This window comes from Pelodiscus sinensis, chromosome 20 (assembly GCF_049634645.1).
Source record: "Pelodiscus sinensis isolate JC-2024 chromosome 20, ASM4963464v1, whole genome shotgun sequence".
NCBI lineage: Eukaryota > Metazoa > Chordata > Testudines > Trionychidae > Pelodiscus > Pelodiscus sinensis.
The window spans coordinates 3,999,503-4,024,543 of NC_134730.1; positions in this window are offsets into that span (position 1 = coordinate 3,999,503).

Genomic DNA, 25,041 nt, shown 5'->3' on the forward strand with positions numbered 1-25,041 from the left:
AAATAACTAAAAAGCGAAGACCGATGTGGCGGAGATGCGCGCAGTTCAAGCAGTAGCCGCAGACTGGCGAGTCTGACTGACCTCGTGCATTTCCTGTTTTGGGATGACGCGTGGAGTCTGCGTCATACACCATCATAAATGTGAGCTGTGGATGTAAGTTGGGGTTTTTTAGGAGCTATCTCACTTGAAAAAAATGGTTGTAAATGCGGGGAGTTGTAAGTCAGGCGGTCGTTAGTCGGGGGTCGCCTGTACACAGTCATAAGTGGAACACGCCATAAAACAATCTGAAAAGTATTCCTGAAACATAAACTATGCAATATGGAGGGCACATAAATAGCAGGCCAGAAGACTGGCAGACACTGGAAGTGAATAAGCGGTAGCAGATCCCCAGAGAAGAGCGTGGAAACACCAGCCTCAGCTATTGGCAAGAGTAGAGGTGTATTGGACATACAACTGGTGCACGGTACCAGAGATGTAACTGTGCCAAGAGACAGCTGCTAGTCAGTCATGCAGTGGCACCCGGCTTCTACTGCAGGGGCTCAGAGGAGAATCTTATTTTTACTAGATTCATTTGTCAGGCTATTGAATAAATCATCTTATGCTGCCCTGAAGTGAATTCATGGCAGCAGCTTTGAACTCTCTTTCCATTCCATGTGAAACAGATTTACTCACTGCTTGCCTGTGGACCTGCAGTTCCATGTTTATTTGCAGGATGCCTGGTTTCTTGGGCAGAAACATCAGGAGTGTTGGAGGTTTGGTTGGGATCCCATGTATATGGCAGAGGAAAGTTTTCAAGTCCCTTCTGAGTGCATTTGCTGCCTGACACACACAAGAACAGTCTCTGTTTGAAATCAACAAAAATTCCATTGGGAGGGCTGCATTTGCATGGCTAAGAACTAGGTTAATAACGTCCGCAGAGGGAAAAAAAGGAGCATTTTTCAGCTCTAACACTGGAGCCAGAACCAGGTCCAACACTATGTGAAAAATGCTAATTAAACATTAAATGATAATGAAACATTCCTGACAGGAATGGGGCTTTTTTAATCACACTGAAAACCCAGCTCCAGCCTATCACTGCTGACAAATTATTTGCCCCCTCATCTTTCTAGGCTGTATCGGACAAGGCCCAGCATTCAATGGTCACTTTCATACAGTTGCCAACAGGAATCCTAATGATTTCTAGTCCCTGTTCTTGGCAGAGACCAGAACAATAAACTCAGGTCCACCAACTAGTAATGTACGAACCATACCTCGGTGACTGTGAGACTTAATCAACGCATGTTAGGAAGCATTCCACCGGTAGATCCTCCACCCCTTGCCATTATTGACAAGAAAGTTATTCCCAAGTGTTACAACAGTTGACTGATCGAGTATGAAAAGTCCCATGATCACAGCATGGGAGAGCTAGAGTGAGAAGTGTGGTCTTCTCCAAATAGCACCCACATTTTGGGGTTGCCAGGTCTTATCTGAGGTCAAAAACAAATGGAGAGTGAATGCAGTGACCCCCTTGGAGGATTAGCATTAACGGCATGATCTGAACGTACTGGCTTGCAGACCTGGGAAGGTGAACAGGGGAGTTACTCAATGGGCATAGTTAACTTCCAGGTGTTGGCCAGATGCTTTTGCTCAGTGTTTTTGGGATCTGTTAATTCTTTTGACCCCGTGGGAGTTGAAGAGCATCAGCGAACACCTGGCCCTTTTGAAATGTGTATTTCTGTTCAGTAACATCAGCGACGATCAGAAGCCCGTTCACTGCTAACAGGGCTGCTTGGCCTCCCTCTGCCGTGGCCGTGGTCAGTGCTAGCGAAGAGAGGTTTCTATGTAGTTAGTTGTTTTAGAAACGAGGGAGAGAATGGGAGACAGTCAGGAAATCATTTCAGCGTCTGGCCTAAGGAGGGCAGCACTTGGGCTTCTGTTTATCTTTGAGCACATGCTTCAGTCCCATTGACTTGCATGGGGTTTAAGCCCAAGCTTACAGTTAAGCATATGCTTAGTACTCACCTGAACAGGGATGATTTCCAAAATCAGGGCTTGAGTGCCCTTTACAAAAGTGAGATTGTAAACAGCGGCACTCGCCGCTGTACTGCCCCTATCACCAGGGCATCTCCTAGCAAGAGTTCTCACCCATGTGCCCCTGCAGGCCAGCTGTCTTTCTGCCTGGATCCGCTCTCCAGCCGAGATGTATCTGGTTCAGCTCCCTTCCAGGGTAACCAAAAGTTCAAACAACACCCACATCAGCCCATCCTCTTGGCTCAGTCCTCAGGCTGGGCTGTGGCATCTTCTCCCACCTCTGGTTTTGAGCGCGGAACCCTCGGACCAAGTCATCCTGGGATGTGAGCGTTCTCCTGCAGACTGCCTCATCACAGCAGGAGCGTGGCATGAACTCGCTGCAGATCTTCCTCGCTCTGAACTCCTGCAGCCTTGGATGAGGTTCCGGTGTTCACTTAGTTATCACCTGATGCTGCTTAGCCCTGACCCCATGGCTAAGAAGCAACTCATTCATTACCACACAGGGCCAGTCGGACTAGATGATCAAACTACCTTTGCGGTCTATGACTCCACATTATTAGTGATACTGAAGAAGGGTCTTACAGCTTGGACCAAGGTCATCCTACCTGGGTTAGATTCCAGTTGGCTTCAGATTATTGAAGGACCCACCTGCCACCTGGTGGTGCTGGCTGGAGTTTTTATTGAGGCGTGGACTTTCATCTCATGCTTTGTATTATTTTTTAAAGTGCCCGGGATGTTTTCTGTTTACAGTTTACAAAGAGGGCAATGCATTTCCTTCACATTCGTGTGCTATCCTTTCCAGGCACACACAGCTCAGTAGAGACTCACCAGCATCTGGGCTTTTGCTCTCTGGTCCTGTCGCAAAGCACTGAAGCTTGTCTGTCCTCCTCAGATGGGGAGGGGTCAGTCTGCACAGATGCTGGAGTGGATGACTTGCAGGCTGGTTTGCCAGTTGTTTCACTAAACACATATTTAGAGGCATCCCTTTCAAACCCACTAGCTGCTGTGGTTTTCCTTGGCCTGGTGGAAGGTAACGTGCCATGAAAGAACCTCAGTAGTTCAGGAAGGATTCTCAGGTCCTCCTGGTGGAAGGTCGGATGAACTGAAAGAGCCTCCATTGTTTCTGAAGGCTTCCCAGTAGCTCTGGTAGAGGGAGGGCAGACTCTGTACACAAAGGAAGCCACCTAGTTCTAGAAGTTGACTTCCAAGTGAACCGCCCCTACATTTTTACTCTCTAGCTAAAACCTATAGAGCCACCTTTTCTTAAAGAACTCGTGACACCCTAACCAGCCGTTGCTTTGCATGCAAGAGAAGTCGCTTTTGGAAGAGCACTTGGGTGGAAGAAGAGAGACTTTCCTACACGGAGGAATCACTTGTCATAAATCCAGCTCAACGGGTTCATTTGTCTTGTGGGGCTGCTCACGCCGCTGCTACCTGTGCTTAGCAAGGTCACAACTGTTTAAACATGCAGGAGGAGACCCAGCCAGCCACTGGGAAACCATTGATTTGTGATCCCAGGCTGCAGCAGCACGAGCCATTAATATGAGCAAAACATCCCGTTCTGCGGAGCTCTTATAGAGCTTGGGCTATTGATCCTCATTATTTACGGTTTAAAAAAGAGGGCAGAGAAGGCGGGAGAGCCTGCCCTTGCTGTAGCTGTCCATGTGCTCAGAAATTAAGGGCACATCAGAGAGTACCCATCAGTGACTACAGGAAGGGGTGGTAAAATCTTGCTGCTACTGCTCCGGAATGAGGACTATGCTGTGAGGGGCCTTTGAGTAGCTCCTCCCCTGGAAGGATCCTTCATCTGGAGAATGGGAACACACGCGCTACGGGTGTTGCATACAACTGGAGTGCAGGTCAGTTTCATTTTGTCTTCATTTTCTCATGATTTCCTGCATGGGGGGCAGGCCCTGGGTGCCCCAGCAGAAAATCTGCCACCCAGTTATCCCTGTGGTGACTTATTTCCTGCATGGGGGTGTGACGTAGTGGGGGTACCTGGCTGGTTTCTATGCTGCTGGCTCTGGGGTAACCCCCACTGGCTGCCGTGGGTACCACGACCCAGCAAAACAGGATGAGTCACTATGCAAACCAGTATGGCCAGACACCCCCCATGGAGAGGAACAAAGGAAGGTGGAATGCTGCCCTGGCTGGAGGGCAGGGCTGGAAGAGAGTTAGTTAGTTGCTGTCTGTGAGCATGGAGGAGACAGCCTAGGGAGAGGGGCTGGAGTTTAGGGGCCCAGTCTCCCCCATCTCAAGGGGGCCTGAGGCATCCTAGCCCAGCTCTGCGACCAGATTACATCTGTGCTGTCCTGTATCCTGGAGAGGCAATAAACTTCCTCTATTCCACCGGCTGGTGCGGTCTGTTTGTGCCATTTCGGGGTGCAGGAGACGGGGGACCCCCAACGCGCCGTCACAGGGGGACAGTGCCATTTTTGCCACTGGGAGGCTGGACACTTTCCTCTATCCTTTTGCCTCCAGGTGGGACTGCAAACCAGTCACTCCCCTACATACCTCCCAGCTCAGAGTTCAACCTTTCCAGCCACACACGCCGCCTGTACAACACACCTCCGGCTAAACATGTCTACTAGACATAGGCTCATTAGCATTTCTGTCCCAGAGATGATACAAGCGAGGTCTGACTCTAATGTAGCGTGTGAACGGTCCAGCAGCCCCTTCCTCCTCCAGCCTCGTTCTGCAGGCTAAGCGAAGTGAGTGAAATATGGAAGCAGACGGGGAGGAAGTGTCGTTAGCATTCATTCATTGCTTATGTTGTACAGGCTGTCAAAACTAATGAAATTTTATGACAGACGGGCAGCAATCAGCTTCCTGGTGTTATTTATCTTTTTCGCTTCTGGCTTCGCACTCCGGGTGATTTTTCATTCATCTTTAAAAATGCCAAGATGACGAAGCCCAGGATCCACCTACCCAGAAAACTAGCAAATTGTATCAATGCATAAATGTAATTAACAACTGCCTGGAATGAGTAATGAGCGATTGTTATGCAGAATAGTGTCTCTCTCTGCTTTCTCCCCCCTGCCCCCACTTTCCAGCTGAGTTTCCAAAAACTTCAGGAACATTCATTAATGAGGCTTTAATTCCATCCCCCTCCTGCCATCTCTCCTCACACTACAACAGATGTTTGCAAAGACGTTCCTCAAGCAGAAGGCATTCAAGGGTGGCGTTGTGGGCACGAGCTGCCTCCCATGCCTTCTCCTCCCGTCCCCCTCCCGATTCGCATCATTTATTATGAAAGGTGCCAGCTAGGCATGACAGATTCATTTGTAATAGCTTTGTAGTAGATGATGCAAATTGATGTAAAGCATATGAGTAAGCTAGCTTCGTTCTCCACCTGTTAATGACAAGAGCCACTCAGGGAAAAAATGTCTCTCTCTGAATTCATGCACAGACTATCTTTCTTGTGCAACAGTGAAAGTTGTCAGATGCCTATGGGCTTGATACAAAAGGAAAGAAATGAAAAGCCGAACCGTCTGAGAGTATATGTCCTCCACTCTGACATGCACAGGACCATACCTTACTGTATTACGACGACTGTACATGATACAACAACCTTAATTCTGCTCTAATGTTGACATTTAAAGATGTTTTTCAAAAGCACTGCATACTAAATGAACTCTGCTCCTGATGCAGCTTTTAGACTTTTCCTATAAACATCAGTGAGAGGAAAGTCAGACCAGTGCAGAGTATCTTGAAAATCCTTTCCTAAATCAGCATCGTTAGGTTTCAGAGTTAACAACAACATTGAAAAGACTGTGGCATTCAACACCTCTTGGGGCTATTGTTTCAAGCTGCCTGCAGTCTCAGGCAGACAGCACTGCCTTGGTTACAGTTATTTCATATTTCAGTTGTCCCTCACAACCATGAGGGCTAGTAACATAGGGGCCAGATCTCTGCTGGTGAAAATCAATAGAAATCTATTGACTTTAGTGTAGCTACACTGATTTAGAAAGCCCTGCAAATCAGAGGATGTCTGCTTTACATCTGTGGGTATCCACATCCGTGGAGATGGAGGAGGATATCCGCAGCTCATTTTTGCAGATGCAGATGCGGATACGAATTTTGTATTCACGCATGGCGCTATGGATTTGCAAGAACCCCCTCTGATCCTGGCATATCCATTCAACAGAGATACTAGTCTATGACTGTCGGGAGGAGTGAGGTGGGAAGGACGACCCAATGATGACAATAAAGGGGACTTTAACTGTCAGAGCCTCTCAGGATGTGGCTTGGGGGGAAATTTGGCATTTGTGAAAATCGCGGCATTTTCACTTAAGCTACGTCTACACAACGAGTTTTCTTGGCAAAAGTATGCTAATGAGAGACTCATTTGCATGAGTCATGATCTCATTTGCATATGTTCTGCTGATCCGTCTTTTGCGCTAGGGTTTTTGCTCAAAAACAAGCAGTGCGGTCGTTTTCTTTTTGCGCAAAACCCCCTTTTCCCACAAGATCAGTATACCTCCTTTTTTGAAGCATAAGAATCTTGCAGAAAAAGGGATTTTTGTGCAAAAAGAAAATGTCCACACTGCTTGTTTTTGCGCAAAAACCCTAGTGCAAAAACGGATCGGCAGAAAATATGCAAATGAGATTGCAACTCTTGCAGATGAGTCTCTCATTAGCATACTTTTGCCGAGAAAACTCGTCATGTAGACGTAGCCTTAAGGAACATACACAAAAATGAGGCTCACAGGACAAATTTCTTAAAAGTCCCATTTTGAATTCATTTGAACTAAATCACAAGTTTGCTCAAAAATACCCAGTTGACCCTTCATGATTTACTGTAAGCTTGGGCAAGACACATACATAATGAAATGGCTGGATGCCTGCTGTAAAACTCAACACAGCCTTAACTATGGAGTCATGGCCAGCATCTCCATAATATAATTAGCTAAAGTTTCCTACTTGTGCTTTGTCAACAGATATATTACACTTCCCCTTACTGGAACAAGAAGGGTGAGGAAGGAACTTTTGCAGTAACTTGTAATTGCCATCCTGAAATATCCTGAGGGGTCATTCTTGTGTAACGATAAGGATCAACCTTCTTCAAGGGCTGAGAGGACATGTTTAGCACTTTTCCCTGCTGCTGGTTGATTGCTGCATGTAAGACACAGGAGCACAAAGTCACAGTGTGCTTGGCTTGTCTGCAGGGCCAGGCTCTGCGCTCAAAACTTTGCCTTTGCATCTTCACAGTTAGAAGACAGGCAAGTTCAGTAGCAGATGGCCTGCCCCGCAGAAACGCTGAGCCTGGGGAGATGCGGGAAAATTACCATCGGGGCCGGGAAGACCAAAACTGAAGTGAAATAGTCAGAATTATGAACACCAAAGGCTTTGATTGCCCCCCCCCCCCAATCATTTTTTTAGTTCAAGAACTTTTGAGATTTTGAGGTTTTAATCCCAATTCCAGATGGGGCGGGGGGAAAGCGTTAAATTGTCAAGCATGTGAGAAAATCATTTCTTGCCTGGCACAGCTTTTAACAGAATTGTTGACTCGAGTCCCACGACTTGAACTCGAGTCCGACTTAAGTCGCCTAGGTGACTCGACTTGAGACTCGACTCGGGTACATTGTTTGTGACTTGAGACTCGACTTGAGACTTGCTAATTTTGTTAAATTGACTTGGTGAAAAAATTGTCCGAAAATGCCAATATTGATGGCTTGTACAAAAGTGACTTGCCATTTTTTAAATTAAGACTTGAGACTCGACTTGGGACTTGACTTGAAAGTGACTTTAGGGACTCAAGACTCAGCTTGAGACTTGAACTGTAGTGACTTGAGACTTGACTTGGACTTGACAATGATGACTTGAAGACAACACTGGCTTTTAATGTCATGCTAAATACATGTCTGGCCTTCCTTAGACACCGTTGCTTTGGATCCCATAGACAAAGGAGCCTGACTCTCTAGCATAGCAGAGTCCAGGCATCCATTTGGAGAGCCCGGCCTGAAGCGAATGTCAACACAGAGGGTCTGTTTCAAGATGGACCATTTACCCGTGGTGTCCAACCAGTTCTGAAGCAGTAGCCTATACTTCTATAGTGACCTAGCCACACTCAACTGGCCAAATAGCCACATGTGACTAGTGATTAGTGTGTTGGACACCACACAGTTTTAAACTAATGCCCTTGCCTGGCTGGGGAAGACACAAGTACCCCCTGTCCATGCCCCTCAGCTGAGGTGTTTGGAAAGGGCCCAATCAGGTGCAGACACATTAGGGAAAAATTCTCCCCTGTGCAGATCCACACCAATGTCATGTATTTGCCTGGTTATCTGTGTGCTTCAGGACTCTCACAGGTATGGCACCTCCCTCGCCATCTCTCCAGAAGCCTGAATTGCAGGTTCATTCCTTGAGTACCTGAGGAATTCTTTACCAGCCCGATAGAATTCCACTGCTTTCTCTTGGCTGCAAAGGAATGTTTTCAACTGCCCAAGACAGACTCCCCATGTGCTCACAGGATTCCTTCAGAGAGAAAACTTGAAGAGCTTCTTAGTACATTAAGGCGAAGTGTCCTCCTCAAAGATTTTCTGCCTCAAGGTCCTCACAATTTTTTTCACTCAACTCCAGACAAGACAGAAATAACAAATGTAAAACTCAGGAACCACATGGTGAATCGCCCCCGGTACTCTAGGCCATTGTAATCAGGACCAAGTCTTCAGAGCCAGCTTCAGCTCCTCCCATTCTGTACCAGTTTGCACAGGAAGGGGGCTGTGGGATGGAAAGACATTTCCCAGCAACAAGGAAGGGATGAAATGGGTAAGGAGCCGAAAAGGTGGAATTTGAACTTGTAGCTCACAGCTATCTACTGAGCATGGCAGGGCAGTTCTGCCCTGGTCTATGTGACACAGCTAGGAGTGAAATTCTGTGAAGTCTTGTCGGGGATCTCAAAGCACAGTAAGAACTTTTAGCGGCTGTGTAAAGACTGGCTCTTTGCTTTTACACAGAGAGGAGAGTAAATGTTTTTTTTCTGTTAACTTAGAGTGCGTCTACAGTGCAAACTTGAAATAAGAGACGCAATTTCTGCTATGCAAATTATGTATCTTATTTTGATTTTATTTAGAAATAGCGTATTTTGAAATTTGGCACGTCTACATGGCGCCAAATTTCGAAATAAAGGGCTATTTCGAGCCATCCCTTATTCCTCGTGCAACAGGGTTTACCAGGATGGCAAAATAGCGTGCCCATTATTTGGAAAAATATTTGTGTAGATGCAGGGTAGCTATTTCGGGATATCTCCAGCATCCCGAAATAGCCGTGCAGCGTAGCCGTCCCCTTAGGGTTTGAACCCACGTCCACAAATTCAATGGAAACTCTCCCGTCGATTGATCCTGCAATTGGATCAGGCCCTGAGTTAGTTCTACCATCCTCAAGAAAGCAGATCTCCCTAACTGGATCTGGTAAGGATGTTTTCAGGGCATTTGACTCATAGCCTCCATGTTCCGCAGAGAGACAGCCGGAGGCAGAGAAACTGCCATATCCTCCAAAGGGGAAGGACGACTCACCGTTTCCAATGCAGACCCTGTTGCAAAGACCTTAATCCCAATGGAATCTCGGTCCCAGGATGCACTGCTGCTTTTGCAATTAATTGGCGGATCAGCATTCATCTCTGTAGGATCACAGCTCCTAATAAGGAAACAGAGCAAGCGACTATGACCCAAACCTGCCCTAACCAGTCCATTACCCTTCCCGTGCCCTTCCCAGCATCAGCTAGCCCCCTCACCGTACATCCTGCCCTCTTCTCAGGCCCGTTTACCGGGGGGGACCCAGGATTTGTTTGGGGGGAGCCGTTGTCAGTCCCCAGGCGTCCAGTGGAAAGCTCTGTTTGTTCTGGGAGGGGGGACTTTTTGTGGTGACTCCCCATTGCTACCAAGGACTAAATGGCAGCTCCTAGCTGCCCACAGTCACGGGGTTTAATTCTCTAATTGAGATTTCATGGAAAGGCTTTACCTTTCTGATTAGTTGCCCCAGTGCGAACGGTTTCCTCATAACACAGACATCTGCCCTCTGGACTAACCTTTCTAGAAGCTGCATCAACAGAGTAATGCTAATAAAAATATCCATCTGGGCTTAAAGGTAAACAAAGCATTAATACACCAAACTGCGGCTTAGATTATATTAGTCAGCTTTTAATGATATTGCACATCTGTTCGCATGTATTTCCCATCCGGCCCGTCTCTCTCGCGCATTTTAAAAGATCTTTATAGGAAAAAATGTGCGAGCATTTCCCTCTGAGAACATCACATGCGTCACAGAAGCAACTGGCCCTGGTCTGAAAGCCGGCTTTCCCCCAGGATGCCATGCTGGGATCGGACCCAGGGATTAGCGCCTGTAATTTAAACATTCTTGGACTTAGAAGTAAATGTCCCACAGCTCTCTTCTTGGGTTTCAGAGCTTGGTCAAAGGCAGGTTCGCCCTTCCTTGGAAGCAGGCTGCAATTAGTTCCAAACCCAGGAACGAGACCTTTCTCGGGGCGGCTGTGAGATATTAGCGAGAGATAGGCAGGTGGGGTGGTCCAGACTGCTACACAGTTGCAGGGGTGCTCCGAGTCTTGCAGCCATGCTTTTCAGATGGTGTGAAGGCAGCAACTCACCCCAAGCACACTGCTGTGTAGCTGAGTCTGGGAATTACCCCTCACCCCTTCTAGCGCCTCTTCCTTTGGTTACCAGCACCTGTACCCCAACCCTCTGCCCCTGCCTGGTGAAAGAGAAGGAGAATGGAGGAGGGAGAAAGGGAGGACGGAGTGAGCAGGGGCAGGCCCCTGGAGAAGGAGCACGAAGGAGATGGGGCAAGGGTATTTGGATTTGAGGTGGATCTTATATTGCCCTCACATTCAAAAAGTGATCATGTGCTTTAAAAGCATGGAGAGCCCTGCTCTACAACTAAGCAGATGGTCTCTACTTCTACCTGCTGAACCATTTCATTTTATGTCTGTTTCTAAACCCATGGACTTACATAGACAGGCGCTGTCTCAGTTAGACAGTAGGACGAAGACGAGAGCGACCTGGGTCCTCGGCGTGGCCAGGAGCTCGGGCAATAAGCGGATAATTGAAGATAAGCCAGTTATACTTGAACTAATTTGCTTGGAACACACAGGAAAGTTCATTAAAGTGAGAATTCCATCATGTATTCATTAAACAATGGAGTTCCATACCAGGGTGCCGCCTGATTAATTGAAGCTTGCCGCCTGAGCAAAATGGGGAATTTTCACTTTTAATTAGCAAACTGCATTGTCACATCTTCTGGGGAGGGCACAATGGATTGCCTAATAGCAAAGGCCTTGCTGCATGATGATAAGATAATGGCTTCTAACAAGGCTCGAATCTTTTCCCTGGGTGTAACTTTTTCTCTCGACAGGAGCAGCAGAGGGCGAGTTCTCATTTCCTGCTGACCAGGGTGTATTTAGTTTCTTGAAAAAAGATTCCTTTCCCATGTGTGTATGGGGGAGGGGAGGTGGTTTGAATTTTCGTGAAAATGTGGAATTAGCCCCTGGAATTTGCTTGAATCGGGCATAGTGCAAAGACGACATTGTGGTCGCTGTCCCCTGAGCTATGCGAGATTATCCCAATTTTGTTGTACTTCAACCCCCCCCTCCTCACCCCACCCAACAGACCTGCCACGACCCATTTCACCTTCTTCTGCTCCAGCCCTGGGTTGCTTCATAGTTCTGCTGAGGCACTTCAGTCTTGCCCACTCCTAGCTCTAGAGATAGTCCAGAAGTAATCACAGATAAGAACAACCTCCGGTTTTCTGGTCAGAACCCTCTTTTAACCATGAGCCAAACCAAAATCCCAGATTCAACAGCCCACCCCACCTTCCCTGGCTACAGAGGATTTGACATCTGGACTCCGGTTCAGTGGCCTTGGTCCCATCTCCAGCTCCCTTCCCTAGCGATGTCCCTATGGGATGCCTGCCCTCCTGGTAGACACCCTGGGAATGAAAGCCCCCATCTCCAGATCAGACAGCATGAGCTGCCACAAGACCCAAAACGGTCCCTGGGGGTATCGTCTGCAGATGAGCGCAGAGAGGGGCCTGTAACCCCAAAGACACCTCAGAACTGACTTGCAGCCTTGTTCGGGCTTGTGCATCTCCTGAACGAAACCCGAGCTGCACCAAGTGGCTTTTGAAATGCGAAGAAACAGCCGGCAAAGTTGTTTCCCCCAGGGATCTGTTCTGGGGACACGCTAAAGCCAGGCCTGCAGAGATGGAAGCCTTTTCTGTGTGTTCACCTCTCAGGTGCCTGACTTCCCCAGACACATCCTTTCGCGAATGGTTGCACGACTCATAGACAGACTCCTGGGGCTGCCACTGGAACGAGAGGTTGATTTTTTTTGGATGGGCTCACTAACATTATGGGATTTAGAGCTTAAAATAGTCCTCACAGGAACGAGGCAGCAGCTATACTCCCTACTTTAGTACCAAGACCTACCGCTCAGATTTTGGTCAGATTCCCCTGCCAAGAACCTCAGCGGAAGCATGCAGGATTTCAAAGGCCTCGCTTTGCCGAGCGTTGCCATTTGGGCTGGGCAGACGCCGTTGTTGGACGGATGGAAAGCAACGCTTCCAGGGAAATCAAAATGAAATGAAGACAAGGAAGGTGGGCTGATCCAGGCGATCTAAGCCCAGAAGTCAGCAGCAGTTTAAACCCAGCCCAGAGCACTAGTGATTAAGAGGGGTTCCCATCGGGTGGCTTCTAACTTAACATTGAAACAAGGTAGTTGGTGATACCTGCAGGGCAAAGCCCTTGGCACAGATGGACACCTTTGTTCACTGTCTTTGCGGAGTCTGAGGACTGAGGGGCCCTTTGGGTCTGAAATGCCTGGGTTCTCTGAGAAGTGGTTGTGGAGATCAGAGTTGTGTCTTGTCAGCAGGCCATGCGGGAACAGACTGCGCTGCTTCTGCCCACGTAAAATCCATTCTGGGGGGAAAAAAGGGGGTTCAATTTCCGGGGCTGCAATCCTTTCAGAGGTATTAACATTCACTCAAAACCATATGGTGGAACAGGCAGTACGGCAATCAAATTATGACTGTCCACAGCCCTGGGGGCTCTTGATGTGCGTTTAGACATTACAGAACAATGCTGGAGTTACAGACACAAAGAAGCCAAAGCAGCACCAGGCTGGTAGCCCAGGAGTTAGGGGTCCAGCCTGCAGCTCAGGAGAGTTGCTACAAACTTTCTGTGTGGACCACAGACAGAGTGCAATCCACACACCTACTGGGTCACTGACCCGTGTAGTGCCCCTTAGATCACTTACAGACAGAGAGTGCTTTAGGAGTAGGCTAGACAGAGAAAGTGCCCAAGATACATGTGAAAAAGCACAGCAAAGGACTCTGTCCATGTAACTTGCTGGGGGTATGTCTAGACTGCATCCCTCTGTTGGCAGAGGGATGCAGATTAGGCAAGACCACATTGCAAATGAGGCAGGGATTTAAATAGCCCATGCCTAATTTGCATAAAAATGGCCACCGCGTTTTGCCGATTCAGCACTTTGTCGGCAAAAAGCGGCAGTCTAGAGGGGGATCTGTCGAGAAAGAAAGCCTTTTTTTGACAGATCCTGTAAACCTCCTTGCAGAAGGCATAAGGGATCTGTCGAAAAAGGCGTTCTTTCTCGACAGATCCCCCTCTAGACTGCCGCTTTTTGCCGACAAAGTGCTGAGTCGGCAAAATGCGGTGGCCATTTTTATGCAAATTAGGCACAGGATATTTAAATCCCTGCCTCATTTGCAATGTTGACTAGCCTAATCTGCACCCCTCTGCCGACAGAGGGAATTTAACTTGCAGATGAATTGTAATTCCAACACTTCTCTGTGTATTTGACTGGTAGAGTGTGCTTGTGACAAGACCCAGCCAGGGCTTTGTCAACCCAGGACTGAAACACCTCTAGGGATGGAGACTCCACTACTTCCCTAGGGAACCCATTCCAGTGCTTCACCAGCCTCCTAGTGAAATAGTTTTTCCTAATATCCAACCTAGACTTCCCCACTGCAACTTGAGACCATTGCTCCTCATTCTGTCATCTGCCACTACTGAGAACAGCCTCTCTCCATCCTCTTTGGAACCCCCCTTCAGGTCATTGAAGGCTGCTCTCAAATCCCCCCTCACTCTTCTCTTCTGCAGACTAAACAGACCCAACTCTCCTCATAGGCCATGTGCTCCAGCCCCCTAATCATTTTGGTTGCCCTCCGCTGGACCCTCTCCAATGCATCCACATCCTTTTTGTAGTGAGGGCCCCAGAATTGGATGCAATACTCCAAATATGACCTCACCAGAGCTGAATAAAGGGGAAGAATCACTTCCCTTGATCTGCTGGCAATGCTGCTCCTAATGCACCCTAATATGCCATTAGACTTCTTGGCTACACGGGCACCCTGTCGGCTCATCTCCAGCTTCTCATCCATTGGAATCCCCAGGTTCTTTTCTGCAGAAGTGCAGCTTAGCCAGTCGGTGCCCAGCCTGTAGCAGGTCTTGGGATTCTTCCCTCTCAAGTGCAGGACTCTGCCCTTGTCCTTGTTGAACCTCCTCCGATTTCTTTTGGCCCAATCCTCCAATTGGTCCAGGAATCATGCAGCACAGTGGAATGAAGGAGGTGGGGAGTGTCCTAGGGCGTGTACATCCTGGCAGGGAGGGGGTAAGGTAGAGCTTAGGGGGAAAAGAAACATCCTAGCAAGAGCCAGTTACCAACTTGTTTCCCAAAAGGGAAGTGCGCTAGGTAGGCTCAGTGGCTTTCACTGACAGCCTGAGCAACAGGGCTGAGGCTGACGAGGCATTGGCAGGCGTGTGCCAGACAGAGGTGCAGAGAGCACAGCTCTTTTCTGTAGCATCAGAGGGAACACAGTCAGCGTGGCTGGAGTAAGCCATTTCCTAGCCTTTGTTACTTGATGGGGTGGGACGAGGCAGCTAGGATACATCCATTCTTGGGCAGAACATTCTGGGAGGGAAATGTGCTTCATCCCGACAGCGGAGGAGGTGCACAGCGGGAGTCTGAGAATAAAAGGGAGAAGATTTTCCAAGGGGCTTAGCCCCTCCACATCTGGAATATTGTTTAGTCTGCAGAAGAGAAGAGTGAGGGGGGATTTGAGAGCAGCCTTCAGCTTCCTGAAGGGAGGTTCCACAGAGGATGGAGAGAGACTGTTCTCAGTAGTGACTGATGGCAGAACAAGGAGCAATGGTCTCAAGTTGTGGTGGGGGAGGTCTAGGTTGGATATTAGGAAAAACTATTTCACTAGGAGGGTGGAAAGCACTGGAATGGGTTCCCTAGGGAAGCAGTGGAGTCTCCATCCCTAGAGGTGTTTAAGTCTCGACTTGACAAAGCCCTGGCCGCGTTGATTTAGTTAGGCTTGGTCTTGCCTAGAGCAGGGGGCTGGACTTGATGACCTCCTGAGGTCTCTTGCAGCCCTATGGTTCTATGATTCTATGATTCCACCACTGCTCCCACTCTTCTCAAAAGCAGCTCTTGGCATACCCGTCTCTGAGGCCTACTTCGGAAGTCAGAGCGGAGGGGTATGCCAAGCTCCGAAAGGCCAGGCATGAGAAGATTATGGGATGTCAGTGGACAGAGAGTCAGTCCCCTGTGCGGTGGACATAGCTCTTGTTTGCCCAGAGCCCTGTGGGATGGAACCATGCCTGAAAATATCCCATCCCTGCATCCCTCGGCGATGAAAGGGACCAGGCTGCAATCCCATGGCTCAGACTGTCTCCTGATAGATTGTTTAAAGTTGCAGATTTTAAATGCTAGTTTTCTTCAAAGGATTAATTTGTCTTTTGATCCAATGAACACTCTGACGAATGCTGCTTTCCCTATCACATTCAAACACACCCCCCTTTAGAAGTTAATAAACCCATTTGCTGCCAAATAACAGATTTTTCCAATAGTGCTTTATCGGGATGATAAGAGGTTTAATGTCTTGGTGCCCCCGCTTCTTCTTTCAGCAGCTAAATCAGGTGTAACTATCACAGCAAAGAGGAGCACTTTCCCCCTTATGTAACTATTATTCTCAATTCCTTTGCAGAGTCTTCTTACTAGCCCATGTGGATTGTAACAATCCTTTGCTATTAATATGGCTGATTTAAGGGAGATATTTCAATCTGCCATTTCATCCAGTTATCAAAGCTGACAGAACAATGCAAATGATTAAAGCTGACCTTTATCTGGGCTGTTGCGTGTCCCCGTTTTCATAGCCGTATCCTAAATAACAGCACCTTTATGCATATTATGCCTATACGAAACTTTTCATGCCAAAGTTATTCCAGAGCACAATGTGTGTTTGGTACAAATGATGTACAGAGGCACTTCACCCTTCACTGACATGCAGCCACCTCTGGGGTGGAACGCTGCAGCTGATGAACAATGCATCGTCCAGGAGGGGAAGCCGGGTCAGTCTGTTTGAGCAAAAACAACGAGGAGTCCGGTGGCACCTTAAAGGCTGACACATTTATTTGGGCACAAGCTTTTGTGGGCTGGAGTCCACTTCGTCAGATGCATGAAGAGGGAACTTGTTTGGCAAGGATCTAGAAGAATGTACAGTTACACCATGCAATATTTTAGTGCAGGAATCCTAGAACCCTAGGGCTGGAAGAGACCTCAGAAGTCATCAAGTCCAGCCCCCTGCCCAAAGCAGGACCAACCCCAACTCAATCATCCTAGCCAGGGCTTTTTCTATGAAATTGTAAAGGTGAATACATAGGCAATTGTGAAAGCCATTATTTTAGCCAACATACCAGGAACAGAAATGGGCACTTCCATAGCTAAAAGCGTGAGCTAAAGGTTTATAATTGCAGGTATAACAGATCGTTATCCTTGGAACGGGGCACAGAGGGGACCTATCACACACACTCACCAGTGGGTTACCCAGTATAAGCAGCGTGAGAAATGTATCAAGGCAGAATCTAGTACTTCTCCAAACTGGAATCCGGCCAGGTCCCTCAAGTTACCAATTTTACACTGACAGAGCTTGGTTCTCATTTTCACAAAGGACCTATTACACCACCCTGGCAGTATCACAGAGGCTGAATACGGGTGTAAAGACCTCAGTCTTTTGCATCTTGGTTTTTGGAGTCCATCTCAAAGTCATGCTCACACTGCTGAAAAGAAGGCACCAAATTCAAGGGTCATTTAGTCCAATCCTCTGCCCAAAGCAGGACCAACCTGCATTATTGTGCCATTTCAAGCCCTTCTATGTCTAGTCCCTGTTGAAAATGCCCCTTGGACTGGCTTTCTGCTGGTATTTTGAACTTCCCAATGCTGTTCAGAAACCAGCACTACAGGCACGTGTGTGGTGAAAGATCACACGGCCATGTCAGACTCTCAGCAAAGCCTTGAGTTTGGGTTATATTCTAAAAATGGGAAAGGGATGGACACAATTCTCAGCCCTCACAACCAACCTGGGACATTTCTGTGGTTTGGGGTTGTCACTAAACCTCCGGAGCAGCCAGAGAGCTAGACTCCGATTTACTCCAATGTAAAAACAGATTATCTCAATAATGCTCCTAATTGTATCCATGTAAATGAGAGCAGAATGGCAGTTACTCCAGTTGTCTTTATCCTGAAACAATAAGCAAAAAAGGCCACATTTAGGGGCCTAAACGAAAGGTAATGGAAACAATGAAAAAGTGATTTACTTGTTCCCATAACATAAGCACTAGAGGTCACCACATGAAATTAATAGGCAGCAGGTTTAAAACACACAAAAGGAAGTTTTTCTTTACTCAGCGCACAGTCAACCTGTGGAACTCCTTGCCAGAGGATGCTGTGAAGACCAGGATTTTAACAGGATTCAAAAAAGATCTAGATGAATTCATAGAGGTTAGGTCCATCAGCAGTTATTAGCCAGGATGGGTAGGAATGGTGTCTCTAGCCTCTGTTTGTCAGGGGCTGGGAATGGGTGACAGGAGAGGGATCACTTGATGATTCCCTGTTCTGTCTACTCCCTCTGGGGCATCTGGCATTGGCCACTGGGCTAGATGGCCCTTTGGTCTGACACAGTACAGCTGTTCTTATGTTCGTATATTCTTAACTCCCATTGACCCCAGCAGGTTTTGGATCAGTCCCTAAACATGAAAAAAGCTGACTAATAAAATGAGCATGGGAAAAAAATACGATGCAAGGGAGGGGAAAGACTAGGACCTGGAGCTATAAAACCCGAGAGCCTTCTCATCATGAATGCTCTGTAACCATAAACTACAACCTGGCACCTGGATACAGCATCTTCTCTCTCCAGCCATAGCTCGGCTTCCTGAGAGTCCAATCCTGTTTCTCTTTGCCAGTTTTAATTCCCGCGTGCACGGCCGTCTCATTTTTCCTCTGGTGCATGCGATGACTCTTAAAGCAGGAATCTCTTTTGCATGGTTCGTTTCCAAATTCATACCTCTGAAACATTTCAATTGTCTGCAGAAAGATCAGTCAGCCACTTGGAATAGCAGAGCTGAGTTGTACTGCAATCAGGATGTGTTCTCATCATTTGAATGCATCCCCAGTTACACAAAGAAGTTTTGACTATAAAATACACATGCACGCGTGCGCGCACACACACATGCACACACACACACACTTTCTCTCTCTCTTTTATATCCTTTAACCTAATTTTAATCTTTCTTTTTCACTAGCAGCTTTGTTGTTCACAAAGAAGGGCTTTTGCTTGCGCATTTGAGCAGACTACATTAAAGAGAAGGCAGATAACGAGACCTAATAATTCTCTTTATCAGGAAATGAATAAAAGAACAACCCCTTCCATTTAGGTGCTGCAGATATAATTGAATGTTCCTTTGAAAAACGCTTTGATCAACGTAACTTGTTAAACTTTTGCTTTTGTCTCAAATTTACTTTCTGTCTTTTCATGTTGGATGAAAAGCTCAGTTACTCCATTTGGCTTTATCCTGAAATGATTAGTGGGGCGGTTTGATAGCTAAACTCTTGCAGAGCTGAGAGAGAAGGTTTTATACCGGAAAAGGGCAAGTACTTGGGCTGGTTTTTGTTCTCATTGCTGCTGCCAGTTGCATTTACACCAGAACCCTAGAATACCCCCCCCCCCACACACACACACACCTACTCCTTGCATATTCACACTCAAAACATGGACATTCTTCTGCCTGACTGCACTGCCATAAAAAACAGTCACCACATTTCAGAGCCTGGCTCAATTGACTTAGGCTCACAGGGCTTGGGGTGCCTGGCTAAAACTTGCAGTATAGACAGTCAGGCTCCAGATGCAACTTGTGTTCTGAAACACTGCCAAAGGGGCAGGTTTCACAGCCTGGGCTCCAGCCAGAGTACCAAGCACCTACCAAATTTTAGACATGCCGCCCAAGCCTGAGTCAGCAGACCTCGGCTAGTTGCAATCATGGTGCAGGTCTTTGATTGCACTGCAGATGTGTGTACACACACACACACACACACACACACACACACACATGCTTTCACAGGCAAAGCTTTGCAGCAGTTTTACCATTTGGGAAAATGTGGCACAAATCAGATTTTGGCAGTAAAAAGAGAAAGAAAGAGCACCAGTCTCATCTCCAGTGGCTACATTTATTGTAAATAACAGGAAATAGAGGAAACAAAAAACAGGACTATGTAGCACTTTAAAGACTAACAAGATGGTTTATGAGATGATGAGCTTTTGTGGGCCAGACCCACTTCCTCAGATCAAATTGTGGAAGAAAATTGGCACGACCATATATACCAAAGGATACAATCAAAAAAATGAACAAATATGAAAGGGACAAATCAAATTTCAGAACAGAAAGAGGATAGGGGAGGAGGCAGGTAAATGTCTGCGAGCTAATGATATTAGAAGTGATAATTGGGGAAGCTATCTTTGTAATGGGTAAGGTAATTAGTGTCTTTGTTAAGACCTAGGTGTAAAGTGTCAAATTTAAGCATGAATGACAGTTCAGAGGATTCTCTTTGAAGTCTGGTGTTAAAATGTCTTTGAAGCAGGATGCAGGTAATCAAGTCGTTGAGACAATGCAAGAAATGGCAAGTAGAAATGGCAAGAAACTGTTTTTTCTTTGTGATCCTGTCTAATATCTGTTTTGTGGGCATTGATTCTTTGTGGGCATTGATTCTTTGGCAAAGTGTCTGAGATGTTTGTCCAATGTACATAGCAGACAGACACTTTCGGCACATGATAGCATAAATTATATTTCTGGATGCGCAGGAATATGTGTTCTTGATCTTATAACTCAATTGGTTAGGTCCAATAATGGTATCAGCAGAGTGAATATGTGGACAAAGCTGGCAACGGGGTTTGTTGCAAGGGAAGGTACCAGGGTTGGTATTAGTGTGGTACGTCCTGTGGTTGTTGGTAAGAATCATCTTGAGGTTAGGTGGTTGTCTATAGGAGACTACGGGTGCATCTAGACTGGCAAGATTTTGTGCAAAATCTTGCCAGCTGTCTAAACTGGCCACAAGAATTTGCGCAACACTGACGATCTAATGTAAGATTGTCAGTGTTCTTGCGCAAGGACTCTGATGCTCCCACTTGGGAAAAAGCCCTCTTGCACAAGTATGCTTGCGCAAGAGGGCCAGTGTAGACATGGACAGGAATTTTCTGCGTAAGAAAGCCCCAATGGCGAAAATGGCCACCGGAGCTTTCTTGCGCAAAACCGCATCTATACTGGGCACAGATGCTTTTGCGCAAAAGCACTTGCCAATCTAGATGCTCTTTTGCGCAAATACTTTTAATGGAAAAATTTCCCTTAAAAGTATTTCCGCAAAATCATGCCAGTCTAGACGAAGCCTATGGGTCTGTCTCCCAGAGCCTCTCAGAGTTTAGTATCCTGTTCCAGTATAGGTTGTAGTTGGGGGCTGTTTAAGTTGGGGGCTGTAGGTGATGACAAGTGGTGTTCTATTGTTGGTTTTCTTGGGTGTGTCTTGAAGTAGATGTTTCTAGGTATTCGTTTGGCTTTTTCAATTTTTGTTTTATTTCTCCAGGTGGGTAGTTGAGGTTTATAAATGCTTGGTAGAGATCCTGAAGTTTCTAGTCTCTGTCAGTGGGATTAGAGCAGATGCGGTTGTATCAAAGGGCTTGGCTATAGATGATGGATTGTATGGTGTGTTCTGGATGGGAGCTGGAGGCATGTAGGTAACTGTAGGAGTCGGTGGGTTTTCTGTAGAGAGTGGTGTCTAATTTTCCATTGGTGATTTGTACTGTGGTGTCCAGGAAATGGATCTTTCATGTAGAATGGGCCAGGCTGAGATTGATAGTGGATTGAGACTGATAGAGGAATTGCCAGACTAGATCGCACTGGGGTCATGCAGCCCCGTATCCTATTTCTGACAAGGCCAGGGCTTCTCAGAAAGGTGCCAAAAACACACGGACAGTCATGTATTTAATTCAGTGTACCAAACAGACATCTATCCAGTCATCCCGGGGCCTTTGATAGCTTTTTAAAATTACACTAAAATCAACAAGCCCATCAGTTCAACCAGATAAACTGAAAGACAGCGAGAAGCGCACTCTGCCTGAAATGCACCCACTCCACATGCAGTCCCCAACGCCCCTCACCCAGCCATCCAGTTCCTCCTGTGCCAGGTAGAGAAGGCAGATCTCAGTGTTGCCTGAAGGTTAAGTCCCTCGGTGTGCGTGCGCACTGCAGAAAGAGACCTGCAGCACCAAATCTCTGTGCGTGGGACAGCTGATGTAGCCAGCAGGGCTAAAAGAGCCATGTAGCTGTCTGGGCTTGGGCCGGAATCCAGGCTCTGAGATCACAGCTGTTTTTACTCCTTAGCACAAGCCCAATTCAATTAAACTGGGCTCTGAGACTATGTGATGCATTTTTGGAGTCTGGGTTTTTTTTGGCACTGTGTAGATATACCCTCAGGCAGGGACAGCGTTTCTGGCATAACCTGCCCATATATGCAGTTTCTTCCAAACCCCAGGCAGTTAGAGGTCAACTGATGTCCCGCAGTGCAACGGTTTAGACCCGTCATAAACCTTTCAGCTCCTTAGACTGGACATTCCCCTGGGGAAGGGATCACCCCTTCATTACATGTGTGCACTGTGACTAATACACATGGGACAAAGAGTACAGAGGAAACTGACCGAGAGCCCTAGATGGTACTGCTACAAACTAGTAATTATCATATATATAGTAGCCCGGTGTCTGAGAGTCTGTAACGCTGAAATGCGGCTGTTCCCTCTGGGGGGCGCTGTTGCTGAAATGCTGGCTGTTCCCTCTGGGGGGCGCTGTTGCTGAAATGCTGGCTGTTCCCTCTGGGGGGCGCTGTTGCTGAAATGCGGCTGTTCCCTCTGGGGGGCGCTGTTGCCGAAATGCGGCTGTTCCCTCTGGGGGGCGCTGTTGCTGAAATGCTGGCTGTTCCCTCTGGGGGGCGCTGTTGCCGAAATGCGGCTGTTCCCTCTGGGGGGGCGCTGTTACTGAAATGCTGGCTGTTCCCTCTGGGGGGCGCTGTTGCCTGAAATGCTGGCTGTTCCCTCTGGGGGGCGCTGTTGCTGAAATGCTGGCTGTTCCCTCTGGGGGGCGCTGTTGCCGAAATGCGGCTGTTCCCTCTGGGGGGGCGCTGTTACTGAAATGCTGGCTGTTCCCTCTGGGGGGCGCTGTTGCTGAAATGCTGGCTGTTCCCTCTGGGGGGGCGCTGTTGCTGAAATGCGGCTGTTCCCTCTGGGGGGCGCTGTTGCTGAAATGCAGCTGTTCCCTCTGGTGGGGCCCGTGCTGCATGAAGAGTGCGGGGCCCAAACGGCTGCTTGCGCCGCTTGCTCCCCCGTGGCGGCCCGGCTGAGCGGCGCAGAAGTCAGCCAAGTGCACGGGAGGCAGAGGGGGGCGGGGCGATGACGTGCAGCGTGACAGCGGCTCCAGGCCCCGCCCCCAGGCCGTGAACATCATCCCCCGCCCCCTTTCGCCTCCCGCCGTGGCGCTCGGCTGACTTCTGCGCTGCTCAGCAAGGCCGGCATGTGGGAGCAAGCGGCGCAAGGGGCCGTTTGGGCTCCGCGTCCCCCCTTGCAGCACGGGGAGTGCAGAGCCCAAACGGCCATTTGGGCTCCGCAGACTCCCAAATGAGAGGCAGGAATGGGAGGAGAAGTGAAAGAGAGAGACACAGAGAGAGGCAGGAGGCAGAGGAGAGCTGAGAGAGAGCGGGGGAGAGGAAGTAGGAGGAGGAGAGAGAGAGTGAAAGAGAGCGAGAGAGCTGGAACGAGAGACCGGAGGCTCAGGAGAGAAGACCAACCTGGAGGAGAGACCTGAAAATCCCGTCTTATGATAGGCTAATTGGCTATTTAGTAATAATAATGTGTGGAACTGCGTATAATCCCATCAACCACATAAATACCTCATCACTTGTTCTGACCTCTGCTGAGCTCTTGGCTCATATATGGTGGCAATGAGTTCCACCAACTAATTATCCATTGCCTAAAAAGTAACTTGGATAAGTTTGAAAGGGGTGGTCTTTCTGTCTCCTTGTTCTTCTATTATGACAAAGGGTACGGAAGAATTTACCTTCTCTTTCCCTTTCATTGTTGGGTATCCCTCTATCACACTGTCTGGAGTGGCTCACAAACAAGAATACCAACCTCAGGGTGACCTACAAAGAAGCAAGGCACAAGCCCCAAACTGGATGTGAATTCTGTACTTAGGTTTCATCAACCAAGTGACAAGTATAAACTCCACAGAACAGAAACATGCACATGCAGACACGCTGCAGCCTTAGACTTCAGACACAGCTTCTAAAATGTGCCCACTCTGTATGTCCATGGTTGGTCCTGGGGATTCTTGCTCACGCTTAAGAATCTTTGCTCCTTAAAGTTCAAACAGCTTTAAAAAAACCCCAACGATCCCTAATTCCATCTGGTCAAGGCGTTTTAATCTTCTAGGGCTACTCAACACACGGTCCATGGGCTGCATGTGGCCCGCAGCCTGTTTGTTTGCGGCCTGTGGTGCGGTTTGGATTTATGTGGGGCTCAACACGCGGACCTGTGAACATGGGCTCCGCTGGGAACACGCTCCACAACAGCGAGTCAGTATAACGGTCTTCTGTTGACATGCGTTTTAGTAGTTAAATTGCTGAACTGTCATTGCTCATTAAAAGTGTTGCCATATGGGTGGAAATCAGGTAAATACTGCATTGTATTAATATCAGCAGAATGGACTTAAATGGGGCCTACATGTTGCCTTAATATTTGTATTCATGCCCGTCACTGTGAATGGAGCTATTTGCATATATTTGCATATATATCTGCATGTATATGCAACCGCCCTTAAGTTGTGGCCCTCGGCATGTGTTGTGAGGATCATGGTGGTCCACGGGGCATCCAAAGTTGAGTAGCTGTATCCTAGAGTATGTCTACACTGCAAAGTTATTTTGAAATAAATTATTTCAGAATAATAACTCAGAAAATAACTATTTTTAAATAGCGTGTCCACACTACAAGGAAGCCTTAAAATTAGTCCAAGGTAGGCTTCCCTAATGGGGATGTGCTATCTTGATTTAGAGCTCCAGAAAGCACTGGAGAGTAATTAGTTTGCATGGCCCTGGGGAGGAGCTATTTCGAAATACAGGCAGTCCCCGGGTTACGTACAAGATAGGGACTGTAGGTTTGTTCTTAAGTTGAATTTGTATGTAAGTCGGAACTGGCATCCAGATTCAGCCGCTGCTGAAACTGACCAGCGGCTGACTACAGGAAGCCCGAGGCAGAGTTGCTCTGCCCTGGGCTTCCCGGAATCAGCCACTGATCAGTTTCAACAGCGGCTGAATTTGGATGCCTGGGACAGAGCAGCTGGGGTGCTGCCGGGTAGGTCCCCGCAGCGCCGCACCTCAGCGCTGCGGGGACCAACCCGGCAGCGCCCCAGCTGCTCTACCCCAGGCGTCGTCGGCAAGAAAAGCCTGGTCTGCTGGTGGGGCAGACCAGGGAGACGCGGGTGGCGGGACCGCCGAGACGCGCCGCGTTCCCGCCCGCATCCTCCGCGGCTTTGCTCCGCGTCTCCCTGGTCTGCAGGGGGGGGCTCCCCCCAGCAGACCAGGGAGACGCGGAGCAAAGCCGCAGAGGACGCGGGCAGTGGGACAGCCC